The following is a 13,623-nucleotide window of genomic DNA, read 5'->3' on the forward strand; positions in this document are numbered from 1 at the left end:
TTTGGGAAGTCTTTTTAGAAAACCAGTTTTTGTAGCATGTGTATTATCATGTCTACAATCATTCTCCAACGTTTTACATTTTTCTGAATTTATTTGATATTTTTAAACAGCGTTTTAAAATCAGCAAATCAGGTTTTGAAGTGTATCAGATTTCGGTCGACCGTACCGGTCGACCGAACAGGGTTTGTTTTTGTTTGTGAAGAAGTTTTCACAAGTGGAGGAGATCATCTTCTTGTTTGGGCTCCAATCTCCATCTCTCCATCTTGTCTTCCATTGAGAAGTTTTCTAAACTCTACTCTAGCTTTCATTTGTTATTTGTTAATTATCAATTCTATTAAAGCTAGTTTTATATTGAGTTTAGATTTGATTTCACTCATTGTTACACACACCCACTTTGAGCTTATTGTATTTGCATTCATAATATATTAGGGTTGTGAGAGTTGTAGCATTGAGTGTGAGCTTTTATTGTGTTCTCATCCATATTAGAGAACAATTTATATTTGTTACATTGTGAGATTGTTAGGTTTTCGGTGAGCTAGAAACCGAGTGTGGTGTGAAAGTTTTCGGTGAACTAGAAAACCGAGTGTGAGGAGTGACGTTGTTCGGTGAGCGTTGAAAACCGATACTGTGAGGTGTAAACGTTGTTCGGGTGAACGTAGAAAACCCGGTTGTGATAGTGGAATTCTCCCCGGGAGTGGGGAGCGGAGACGTAGGACGGAAGGTCCGAACTCCGTGATCATATCGTGTGTTTGTGATTGCATTGGCGTTCTTATTAATCTTATATCGCCTTTGTGTATTGCTCATCATATGACCCTATCACTTGTGTAGATTGTTTATTTTACCCTTGTGTTGTTTATATATCCTTGCATATATACATATTCATCACATAGGATATATCTCTTTGTTGTTCATATTACTTATCCTAGCTCATATACATTGTTGTATTTCATACTTGCTAGGATAACTTGTTAATAAGTTTTAATTGGCATTTAATCGGATTAGATTAACATAAGACCCTAATCATCCCCCCTCTAGGGTCTAACAATTGGTATCAGAGCTTGGTGCTCTTTGATTTAAGGTCTAATCGCCTTGAGTTAAAGATCCAAGTTAGCTTATTGTGCTAATCTAATTTTGAGCTTTATTTGTATCTTGCTTGCCTTTTATATTATGGATATGCATGGTTTAGGTTATGCCATTAATATTGCTCCTATATTAGATAATTTCCCCTATGCCCAATGGTGTGTTAGATTTAAACTTTTTGTTCAATCTAAACACTTTGAGTTATGGCAATCGGAAGGGTCTAACACATATGTGTGTATATGTGATGATGAAGAAACTTGGTGGGATGCACATGGTTTGATAATATTGGACTTAGTGGATCTTTGTGCATCATAGTAAAATTTAGCTAAATGGCCTTTACGACCGCAAATAGAGCACTTATAAACTTTGCTATATATGTTTGCATAGTGAGTGAATGATTTCGAATTATTTGCACTAGACTTAGCACACATATTCATTAGTTTCTTATTATTATCAATGCATTTAGTTAGGGTTGAATCTAAAGATGACATGCGATTTTTAACATGATTCAACTCATTATTTTCACAAATGCATTTTCATTAGAAGTAGAACATATGTGGTTATTCTTAAAAGAATTAAAGTCATTTCTAATATTTTCTAAATATAACATGGCAATATTCTTCCCATGAGTTAAACTAGCAATAGATGAGGTCCAATTTTTATTTTCAAAACTTAACTTATCATTGTTTTCTTTAAGCATCATATTTTTTTTACAATGATATCAAATTTGGAAGCTAGCGACTCAAGATCAGATTTTAGTTCAACATGCTTGCTTTTTAAATTAATAAATTCTTATGCAATTTGTTGTAGGCATGTATTAATCTTTCATATGCACATGTGAGATCATCTATAGATAGTTTATTTTTAGAGTTCGATTCGCATACCTCACTAGGGCTATCGCCTAGTAGTTGTGTGTATGATGAAACTCCAATAGTAGTACTTGAAGGGGAACCCGCCGTAACGCGTTGGATTTCCTCCAAGTTACCATGATGTACCTCTATATGTTTCCATAATGCATATGCACTGTCCAAACAATCAAGTTCACAGTCAAAACAATCAAGTTTGTTAGAAATAGATGTATCAAAAGCTTTAAGCAAGAATTCTAATAATAGCTTGTTTAAAACAAACATTCTCTTATCATTTATGCTCCATTTAGATTTATCTAATTTGGGCACAACATATGCACTATCAATAACTTCTCATAAATCGATATGTTTAGATTAGCAAATATTTTAAATCTAAACAGCTATTGAGCATAATAAAAATTATTGAACAATGGAGCAACATTAATATCATAGCCTAAACTAGGTGCACCATTCTTATCCATAATAAATATATGCAAGCAAGATTAGCAATATAGCAAAGTGAGGATATTTGACTCTAGGCGGTTAAACCTCAAATCAAAGAGCACCAAGCTCTGATACCAAATAAAATTACCTTACAGGGAGGGTGAATAGGGTATATGCTAATCTAATCCGATATTAATGCCACATTAAAACTTATTAATAATATCCTAGAAATTATGATATATAACAAGATATATGAGCAATGATATGCAATTAAACTAATGGTGATATAAACAAGATAATATAAATGAGCACAATAGGCGATATAAGATGAACATAATAATAAGTGCGCCAATGACAAACATAAACACACAATATGATCAAAGAGTTCGGCCACCCTCGACCTACGTCTCTTCTCCCCACTCTCGAGGAGAATCTCCACTATCTCAACAGGTTTTCCACATTCACAAAAAACGTTTACAACTCACATAATCAGTTTTCTAGCTTATCAAAAACTTTCATAACTTAAACAATTGTAATCACACAATACACCCTCTAAGTGTTGGCCTATCCCATGTTAACTTCCTCAAGTGCTTGGATTTACCACCTCTCCCTAGGCTTTACTACCAATGCCACTTCTTTTGGAATTGACCCCATCTCTCATCACACGCTTCTCTCGGTGTCCTTGTGTATTATAATGTGATCTCATAATAAAAGCTCAAATACAAGAGTTTGTTCTCTACAATGGATGAGAACTCAATGTAAGCTTACTCTCAATGGTACACTCACCACAATCCAATAATATAGTGTGTGAAAATACTAAAAGCTCAATAGGGATGTGTGTGATCAATGAGTACAAATAAAATCTAACTCAAACTAATCTAGCAAATGTAAACATGAAAATTTAAGAATAAATAACCTAGATAATTAAGTTTAGAAAACTTCTTCAAAATCATAAAGAGATGTAGAAGAGAGGATAAGGATGAATTCCTCAAACCGAAAATATAAGGCTCCTTTTTGTGAAAACTTCGTCACACAAAACCAAACTTGAAACAAACTCTTAAACACCATTAAACTCTTGTAAACTTATTTTTAAAATTTTCTTAAGTAGGATAAGAAGTTTGAGGGTAAGAGGGTATATATAGGTTCACAAAAAAAACCCCAATAACTAAAGAAAAAGACAAAAACAACAAAATCTGGAAAGTAATCGTTACTGTGTAACGGGCACATTATCAGTCGACTGAAAACAGTTATCAATCGACTGATGTCTGCATCGATCGACTGATAGACTGTCAGTCAACTAAACAGATAAAAAACACTAACTTCGTAACACTTCATCAGTCGACTGATCACTATAGTGAGTCGACTGATAACATGCACAGAGCCAAAAAAACAATAAAAATCAACTTTGAACCCCTTTAAAAAATAGCAAATAAATTCCAAAAATATAAAATTTGGAAAAATATTTATAAACATAAAAATAAATATGTTACAAAAAGAAATTTTCAAATTGTGTTTTTCATTTATTAAAATTCATCATTTTGCAAAATAGTCCAAAAACACAAAATCTTAACAACACTTGATTTTGACAAAATATTTTCAAACAAGTTTGAAACTTCTCTTAAGTGGATTAATAGACTTTATAAAGTATGTAAAATAGTATAATCAAGCCTTTAATCCATAAACATATTATTTTGCAAACTTACAAAATATATGAAAACGAAAAACATGATTTCATTGATTTTTGAATATGTTAAAGCTTGATTTTAATGAAATCATATCATGCATGTATAAATATGAAACAAATAAGTGTGTATATAACGATAGTCATTTGTTTCATATTTATGTGGCTAAACTTGAAGGCAATAAAATGAAAACAAAGTGTATGTGTATAATTTGAGCTCTATGTATAAACACACAAAGTATAAACTCTTAAACTAATATACCCAAGCTTGATCTCTCATTGAAGCTCGATCTTGGTTATGGATGAAGCTTGATCTTAAATCTTTGACTTGAATATATTGGCTTCATTCCAGTATTCCTTCCAACCATCTATGAATGTGATCGTGAATGCGCAATTCCAACCAACCTCGGACGAAGGATCTTTGTGTAGAATACCTAACAAGCAAATATAAACACTCGACAAACGTTGTTAGGAATTGTTTGTTAATTATCAAAATTAGATTAGATAGTAGGCTCATAAACATGAGACCTAATATGAGTGGGGCCATTATGGAAGGTATGTTCCTTGTAAACACCTTCCTAGACCGTATTCTTTTCGATTCAGGCGCTTCGCATTCTTTCATCTCCTATGATTTCATGATTAGACTCCAGCTAGTTGCACAGCCTCTAGATATGCATTTGTCAGTTTTCACCCCTCTAGATGATGTGTCGCTTCTAGAGAGCGTCTGTAGGAGATGTGTCGTCAGCTTAGACGAGTCTGAATTCGTGGTCAATTTGATCATCCTGCGTATGTTCGAGTTTGATATGATTCTTGGTATAGATTGATTATCTTTCTACCATGTTAGTATCGATTGTTTTGTGAAGATAATCAGCTTGCGAGCATTCAATGGCACTGAGTTAGTTGTAGCGACCTCACGGGGTAACTAGTTTGCGGAGTCATTGCTGGCCTACGTCGAGGAGGTGATGATGCGAGATCGGCGTGCTAATTTGAATAAGACACGAGTAGTCTCAGAGTATCATGATGTCTTTCAGGACATACCAGGATTACCTCTAGTGAGAGAGGTAGAGTTTTGCATAGAGTTACAGCCGATCACAACACCAATATCCCGAGCACCTATGACGCCTGCTAAGATGAGGGAGCTACAGACTCAATTGGATGAGCTATTATCTCAGGATTTTATTCACCAGAGTTGTTCTCCATAGGGAGCACTAGCCCTCTTCGTGAAGAAGAAGGATGGCAGTATGCGCTTATGTATAGATTATCACGAGTTGAATAAGGTCACCATCCGAAACATGTATCCACTATGAAGGATTGATGACTTATTAGACCAATTTCAGGGAACATAGTATTTTTCAATGATTGATTTTCATTCTAGTTATCATCAGTTGTGAGTTCGGGAGATGGATATTCCCAAGACCGCTTTTCTAACTTGATATCGGTCTTTCGAGTCTTGTCATGACATTTAGGTTGACCAATGCATTTGCGGTATTCATGGATTTGATGAACCAGGTTTTCCATCTATACTTGGACTAGTTTATGATTGTATTTATCGACAACATCCTCATTTACTCACGATTGGAGGCCGAGCATGAGAAGCATCTACGATTGGCATTGCAGACTTTACGGGAGCACCAATTATATGCTAAGTTTAGCAAGTATGAGTTTTAGCTATCTGAGGTCAAATTTTTAGGCCATGTTATCAGCAAGGAGGGCATTGCTATAGATCCAGCTAAGGTAGAGGTAGTATTTGATTGGGAGCCGCCAAAGACCATTACAAAGATTCGTAGCTTCTTGGGTCTGGTCGGCTATTACAAGAAGTTCATCCAGGACTTCTCAAATATTACCATGCCACTGACACGCTTTACGAGAAGGGTGTATAGTTTATTTGGGGCCCAGAAAATAAATCTACACTACAAGCATGAATTTAAATCTAACTAATAAACAATAATAAAGAAATTACTAAAAAGAAATAAAAGAGAAAAGAAATGCAAACCTTCAAATTGCTCTTCATCTCCATCCTCATCATTCAACAAGAGGAGAAAGAACAAATTTAAAGAGGAAAAATTTATTTTTATTAATTGCAACTAAAGTTACAATTTTTTGGAAAGCCTTCTCAATTAAGAGTAGCCCTCTTCTCCAAAAGGAGTTTACAAAATTTTCACACCTCTAACCCCTCACTCTCTACTCCTATTTATAGTAAACATCAGTGAATGAGAGCCATTGGATTGAAATCTTATCCAAAAACAATAAATTTCAGCCTTAGATTCGTAACAAACTGCCCAGCGTATCGATGCAGGCATCGATACAGGCATCGATGCAGGCATCGATGTCGATATCGATGCAGGCATCGATGCCGCCATCGATGCAGGCATCGATGCCTGCCCTTCTCCTTTTGCTGTCCGCAGCTTCTTCTTGTTGTTTGCTTTTGGGCTTTGGACATTTGGCTTTTCTTGGACTCTTGGGCTTGGGCTTTGATTTATCTCTTCATTAAATACTTGAAAGAATTCATTGGGCTTCATGGCTTCATTTCTTCATTAAATTATGGGCTTTTTGTTGAGAGATGAGGGTTTTGAGATTTATTCTTCATTAACCTGCAATTAAAGATAAAAACAATTATTAGTAGTATATTTATTCATATAAAATAGATAATGAGGGTATAAAATTGTAATAAAATATGATTATCAAATACCCCAATACCTAAACTCTTGCTAGTCCTCTAGCAAAGATAGAAAAAGAAAATCCTAACTCACTTTCGCAGGAATCGCGGTTGTATTTAGCGTATACAACAAGCCTTTAAACCCCTAGGTTACCCTAGTGGACGAGTTATAGTCTCGTGAGGGTTTGCAGTGAATATACCCACAAAATTCGGTCAACTTGCCAAGTTAAATAAGTCAGTAAATAACAGATTTTCCTTGATATATTTAAACATTCTAATTGAAGCTAGTTAATAATCAAGAAAACGTTTTTATATATAACTCCAATGTAAATCCCCTAGAAAATCTTTTTCATTATAGCAATACAAAACCAAGTCAAATCTTAGAAATTTAATTAAAAAGTTTTGAAAAGAACATGCCAACTCTTTGTTTTAAATAACTTTCAAGTCTCTTGATCAAAAATTGTTTTTCAAGACCATATATACAAAACAACAATATATATAAAAACAATGGTTAGTGTTATATATATGTATATTTTTTTTCCACTCTCTAATTCTTGGTGATTGTTTTCTATTTTAACGGGCTTTCTAAGTGACCATATAACGAGTTTTGGGCCAATGAATCCCAACCCAATTGGGCTTAGGTCATTAAGTATAGAGATACTCCTTGGGCTTAATTACTCAGTCAACTTAGGCTTTATAAGATAGAATCACCTTGAATAAAAGAGTTTTTTTTTGTGGTGCCCATTTTTCGCACTCTTCTTTTATAAGGTTATTTTTTAATATATATATGTGTAAGTATATATAGTCTTTAAAAAAATGTGTAAATCAAGATAACTTGAAAAAAATATTTTCAACTCTAAGTTAAGCATGCAAAAATTTCATTATTTTTAATTAAAAGTCTAAGGTAAGACTTAAGCAAAGTATACTAGTTGAAAAATTATTTCTTAAGAATTTTATTTGGAGTTATCATAAAAGGTGAACTTGAATATGTCACTAACTATGAATTAGAAAATTTAAAATCTACCAATTTGATCAATTATTACTTAACTCTATTAATTTGGCAAGTGACAATATTTTTATATTTTTTTTTAACAAAAAGAAAGAAAAATGCAACTAAAAATGTAAAATAAAGAGGAAACTATGTATTTCTTACCCCCACACCTAAATTTTGCATTGTCCTCAATGCAAATTCGCTGAAGCACAAAGTAAAGCAGATAAAATTAAAGAACTTACAGTTGTTCGGTTGACAATGATGATAAGGATCTGCAATTACTGTTAGTATGAGGATGAAGAAATCAAATAAGAGGAAAAAAATTGTAAGTAATTAAAAAAAATTTTTTAAAAAAAAACCTATGTTACTTATTCAAATTTTTGTTATGTTTTTTTTAAAAAGAAACAAAAGAACTTTTTTTAAAGAAAAATTAGTTTTTTTTGTTTTTTTCCTATAGATAATGAGGTTCATGAAGAACCAACACATCTTCCTCTCCGAGCGTAGAAAATTCTAAAAATGGTTTCAGACGTTGACCATTTATTTTAAAAATGTTACCATTTTTAGGATTTTCTATCTCGACAGCTCCATGTGAAAAAACCTGTTTGATAATAAATGGACCTGTCCATCTTGATCTTAATTTTCTAGGAAAAAGATACAATTTTGAATTGTATAATAAAACTTTTTGTCCTGGAGAGAAATTTTTTCGTAAAATTGATTTATCATGAAAATTTTTGGTTTTCTGTTTGTAAATTTTTGAGTTTATGTATGCATCATTCCGAATTTCTTCTAACTCATTTATTTGGAGCAATCTGTTCTTACCTGCCGAGTCTGAGTCAAAATTCAACTGTTTTATTGCCCACATTGCTCGATGTTCCAACTCTACTGGTAGGTGACAAGCTTTCCCGAATGCCAGTCTATATGGTGACATCCCCAAATTGGCCTTAAAAGCTGTTCTATACGCCCACAGAGCATCACATAATTTTACAGACCAATCTTTTCTGTTATGATTAACTGTTTTTTCTAAGATTTGTTTGATCTGCCTGTTTGTGACCTCTACTTGTCCACTAGTTTGGGGGTGATGTAAGGGCATCATATTTCTTCTAGTGACCTTCCCTAAAAGCTGACAGCGGTTACAGGTTTTGCAAAACTCGAATGAATCCTTGAAGAGAGTGGGCCAATACAGCCCAGATTGGAGAACTTTTTCAGCTGTTTTTCTCGGGCCAAAGTAACCTCCACAGGCTTGCTCATGACAGAAGGATAGAACACTCCTAGTTTCTTCAGTGGGAACACACCTCCTAAAGATCTGATCAGGACAGTATTTGAACAGATATGGATCATCCCAGTAAAAGTATTTTACTTGGGAGAGAAAACGGGATCTATCCTGTTTGGACCAATGAGAAGGGATCTGGTTCATGACTATGTAGTTCACAATGTCGGCGAACCAGGGAACAGATTGGATTTCTAGGAGTTGTTCATCTGGAAAATGTTCATTGATTGGAACGGTTGATGTTGGTGCATTTGGGAGTCGAGAGAGGTGATCTGCTACGGGGTTCTCTGTTCCCCTTCTGTCAAGAATTTGAATGTCAAACTCTTGAAGAAGGAGAATCCATCTAATGAGCCGTGCTTTAGCATCCTTTTTGGTCAAAAGATACTTTAGTGCGGCATGATCAGTGAAAACTTTGGTTAAGGAACCGATGAGGTAGGACCTGAATTTTTCTAAGGCAAATACTACAGCTAAAAACTCTTTCTCTGTGACAGAGTAGTTTTGCTGGGCATCATTCAGAGTCCTACTGGCGTAGTAGATCACATGCGGTTTTCCATCAAACCGTTGTCCTAAAACAGCACTGATCGTAGAGTCAGATGCATTACACATCAGTTCGAATGGTAAGGTCCAGTCCGGTGCATGAATGATAGGAGCTGTGGTTAGCTCCTTTTTCAGATATTCGAAAGCTTTGAGGCAGTCGGGGGAGAAGACAAATGATGTATCCTTGGCTAAAAGATTGGTCAAGGGTCTAGCAATTTTGCTGAAATCCTTGATGAAACGTCGGTAAAAACCAGCATGACCAAGAAATGATCTGACATCTTTGACAGTTTTGGGAGGAGGGAGATTGGAAATGAGATCTACCTTAGCTTTGTCCACTTCGATTCCCCTATTGGAAACTACATGTCCTAAGACAATGCCTTGTTTGACCATGAAATGACATTTCTCCCAATTGAGAGTCAGATTTTTCTCCCTACACCGTTCTAGGACCAGTTTAAGATGATGCAAACATTGGGAAAATGTGTCACCAAAAATGGAAAAGTCGTCCATGAAAATTTTGAGAAATCGCTCTACCATGTCGGAAAAAATACTGATCATGCAACGTTGGAATGTGGCCGGTGCATTGCACAGGCCAAAAGGCATGCGTCGGTATGCGAATGTTCCATACGGGCAAGTGAACTTGGTTTTCTCCTGATCATCGGGAGCGATAGGGATTTGATTGTATCCTGAATATCCATCCAGGAAACAGTAGAACTCATGTCCTGCTAAACGCTCTAACATTTGGTCAATGAAAGGAAGAGGGAAGTGATCTTTCCGAGTGGCTAAGTTGAGTTTTCTGTAGTCAATACAGACTCGCCATCCAGTTTGGATTCGAGTGGGAATCAGCTCATTAGCCTCATTTTGGATCACGGTGATCCCAGATTTCTTTGGAACAACTTGGACTGGACTCACCCATGAACTATCAGAAATGGGATAAATGATCCCATGATCGAGACATTTCAGAATGTCTTTCCTAACGGCTTCTTTCATCACTGGGTTTAACCTACGTTGAGCATCTCTAGTAGGTTTGGCATCATCTATCAAATGGATTCGGTGTTGAACAATGGTTGGACTAATCCCTTTGATATCAGCCATGGTCCATCCAATGGCTTCCCTATTCTCTCTTAAAACAGCTAAGAGAGCTTCCTTTTGACCGGTAGTCAACTCAGAAGAAATGATAACTGGTAAAGACTCGTTCTCCCCTAAGTAGGCATACTCTAGATTTTCGGGTAGAGGTTTGAGCTCTAACTTAGGGGGTTCCTCCACAGATGGGCGAAGCTGGACTCGGGGTTCTATCTCTAAAGGTTCTCGTTGCCAGCCAACAGTAAAAACATGATTGATCAGCGGTTCTATCTCTAGTTCGTCATCAGAAAGCTCCTCAATCATTAAATCAGATGCATTTGAATCAGACTCACACTCTCCCTCTTGTTGTTCACTGGATATTCCTTGAATGAAATTCACTTCCATGGGTTCATCAGATGGATCACTAGGCTATCTTCCTAAGTTGAAGATATTGAGATCAACAGTCATATTCCCAAAAGATAATTTCATCTGACCGGTTCTATAGTTTATCAAAGCATTTGAGGTGGCTAAGAACGGTCTTCCTAGAATGACGGGGATTTGACTTTTGAGATTGGAAACGGGCTGCGTTTCCAAGACAATAAAATCCACAGGGAAAATGAACTCTCCAACTTTGATTAGAACATCCTCTACCTCTCCTTTGGGAATTTTTACAGATCTATCCGCTAACTATAGAGTGCATCTTGTAGGTTTAAGTTCTCCTACACCTAGTTGTTGATAGACCGAATAAGGAGGGAGGTTGACGCTGGCTCCCAAGTCTAGAAGTGCCTTATCAATGTGAGTGTTACCTATGACGCATGGAATTGTGGGACAACCAGGGTCCTTGCATTTTAACGGCATAGGTTTTGAAAAGATTTCACTGAGGTTGGCAGCTAAGAAGACTTTCTTGGGGACATTGGTGGTTCTTTTCTTAGTGCATAAGTCCTTCAAGAACTTTGCATAAGAAGGAATTTGTTCGATTGCATCTAAGAGAGGGATGTTGATCTTGACCTGTTTGAATGTTTCTAGGATTTTCTCAACCTGCGGGGAGTTTTTCCTAGGTTTGAGTCTATCTGGAAATGGGGCAACGGGCCTATACCTATCTAGATCAGGCTCAATCTCAAGTTCAGCATTTTGGTCATCGGAAGGAATTGTTTCATCGGAAGGAGTGTTTTGAATGGGAGAAGGGGTTTGATCCAGTGGCATTCTAACCTGATTGTCTATTTGTTTTCCTGATCGCAGTGTATGTACTGCATTCACATGAGCTGGATGGTTTGAACTGGATCCATTGTCTTTAGGGTTTGCAACAGGTTGACTAGGGAATTTTCCTTTTTCTCTCTCACTCACGGCAGCGGCTAGTTGTCCAAGTTGGGTTTATAACCGGGCTATGGCTTGTGTGGTTTGCATGAATGAATTTAGAGTGGTGGATGATTGGGTCAACATGTTGGTAGTTTGTGTAGAAGCTTTGATCATAGCTTCTAAACCCTTTTCTAAGACACTCAAACGTTTGTCATGATCGGAATTTGATTGATTTGTAGGCTGGTGAGGATGAGGATGTTGGTTTGGAAAAGTTGGGTTAGAAAAATTGTTCGGTGCATTGAACGGGACAGTGTTTCCCCTCGGGAATTGCGGGTTTGACGCGAGAATGAAGTTTTGATTTCCGGGGGAGTTTCCTTGGTTCCAAGCAAAATTGGGATGATTTCTCCAACCTGGATTGTAGGTTGGAGAAAATGGATCATTTCTAGGGTGCTGGAATGCAGCGTTCATATGTTCTAAAGCATGGTTGTTTCCTAGAAGAGGACATTCCTCTGAAACGTGGGTAGGAGACTGACAGTTATGACATCCCGGGGCAGAAATATGATTGATTTGAGCCGGAGCTCGTTCCTTAACTTCTAAGGCTTCTAACCTCCGCATAATCGTCGCCATCTTCGCTTCAGAAGCAATGTTTGACTCCAGGGAAAAACCACTAGACTTAGATTGGGAAACAGATGAAACCCTGTCATCACAGTTTTCCCACTGCATTGTTTTCTCGGATAGACTCTCTAGGAATTCCCAAGCTTCATCGGCGTTTTTTCTCATAAAATCTCCCTGACACATCGATTCTAAAGATGTTTTTGAAGAATAGTCCAATCCTTCATATATGACTTGGCACAATCGCCATTTTTCTAGACCGTGATGAGGACATTGGATTAAAAGATCTTTAAATCGGTCAAAGTATTTCCAGAATGGCTCTCCCGGGACAATTTTGAAATTCTGAATGCTGTTCCTAAGCTTTACCGTTTTGTGAATAGGGAAAAATTTCTTGAGAAAAACGGTGACAAATTCCTCCCAAGTAAATTTTTTTTTTTAAGGAAAGAAAGAAAATTAGTTTTTTTTAAAGGAAAGTAAGAAAGAAAATTAGTTTTTTTTTTAAGGAAAGAAAGAAATTTAGTTTTTTTTTTATAAAGGAAAGAAGAAAGAAAATTAGTTTTTTTTTAATATGAGAAGATAAAGAAAAAGAAAAATCCTAACTAAAACAAATCAAGGCAATCACTTTTCAATCAACTCTAACTCTAGGGTTTAGCCTAACTCCACTAGACCAGCTCCTAACCAAAAATTCCTACAGTGAAAAGATCAAAGTTTTACCCAGGTAGTTAGCCAGGTAAGGATAGTACTAGAGGGTGATCAAAGATCAATTAAGTACCTCTTTCCTTGCGGAGCGCTTTACGCAACCCCTAAACCTTGCCTTAGACACCAACTATTCTGAGAAAACTTAAACCGTTCACTTAAGGATTTCTTGTTCCTTATTGAGCTCGAATCCTTAGGGGCCAACGTCTAATGAGTTTTAGAAGGCTTGGGTTTGTGAAGTGAGGAATTAGTGATTTGTGGGCTAAGGAAAGGGTGATGAAATCCCTTACCTTATCTTGATTGGGGTTTTGCCCTTAAGAATGATTTAAGTGTGTGCCAAATCAAGTGCTACAATCACTTTGGTGAATTCCTACACTATATGAAATGCAACCCTAGAAATTAAGAGAGACTAAAAAGGATGATAAAAAGAAAATCTTTTTTTTAATTATGGTCAACAAC

Source organism: Asparagus officinalis, chromosome 10, assembly GCF_001876935.1.
Source record: "Asparagus officinalis chromosome 10, Aspof.V1, whole genome shotgun sequence".
NCBI lineage: Eukaryota > Viridiplantae > Streptophyta > Magnoliopsida > Asparagales > Asparagaceae > Asparagus > Asparagus officinalis.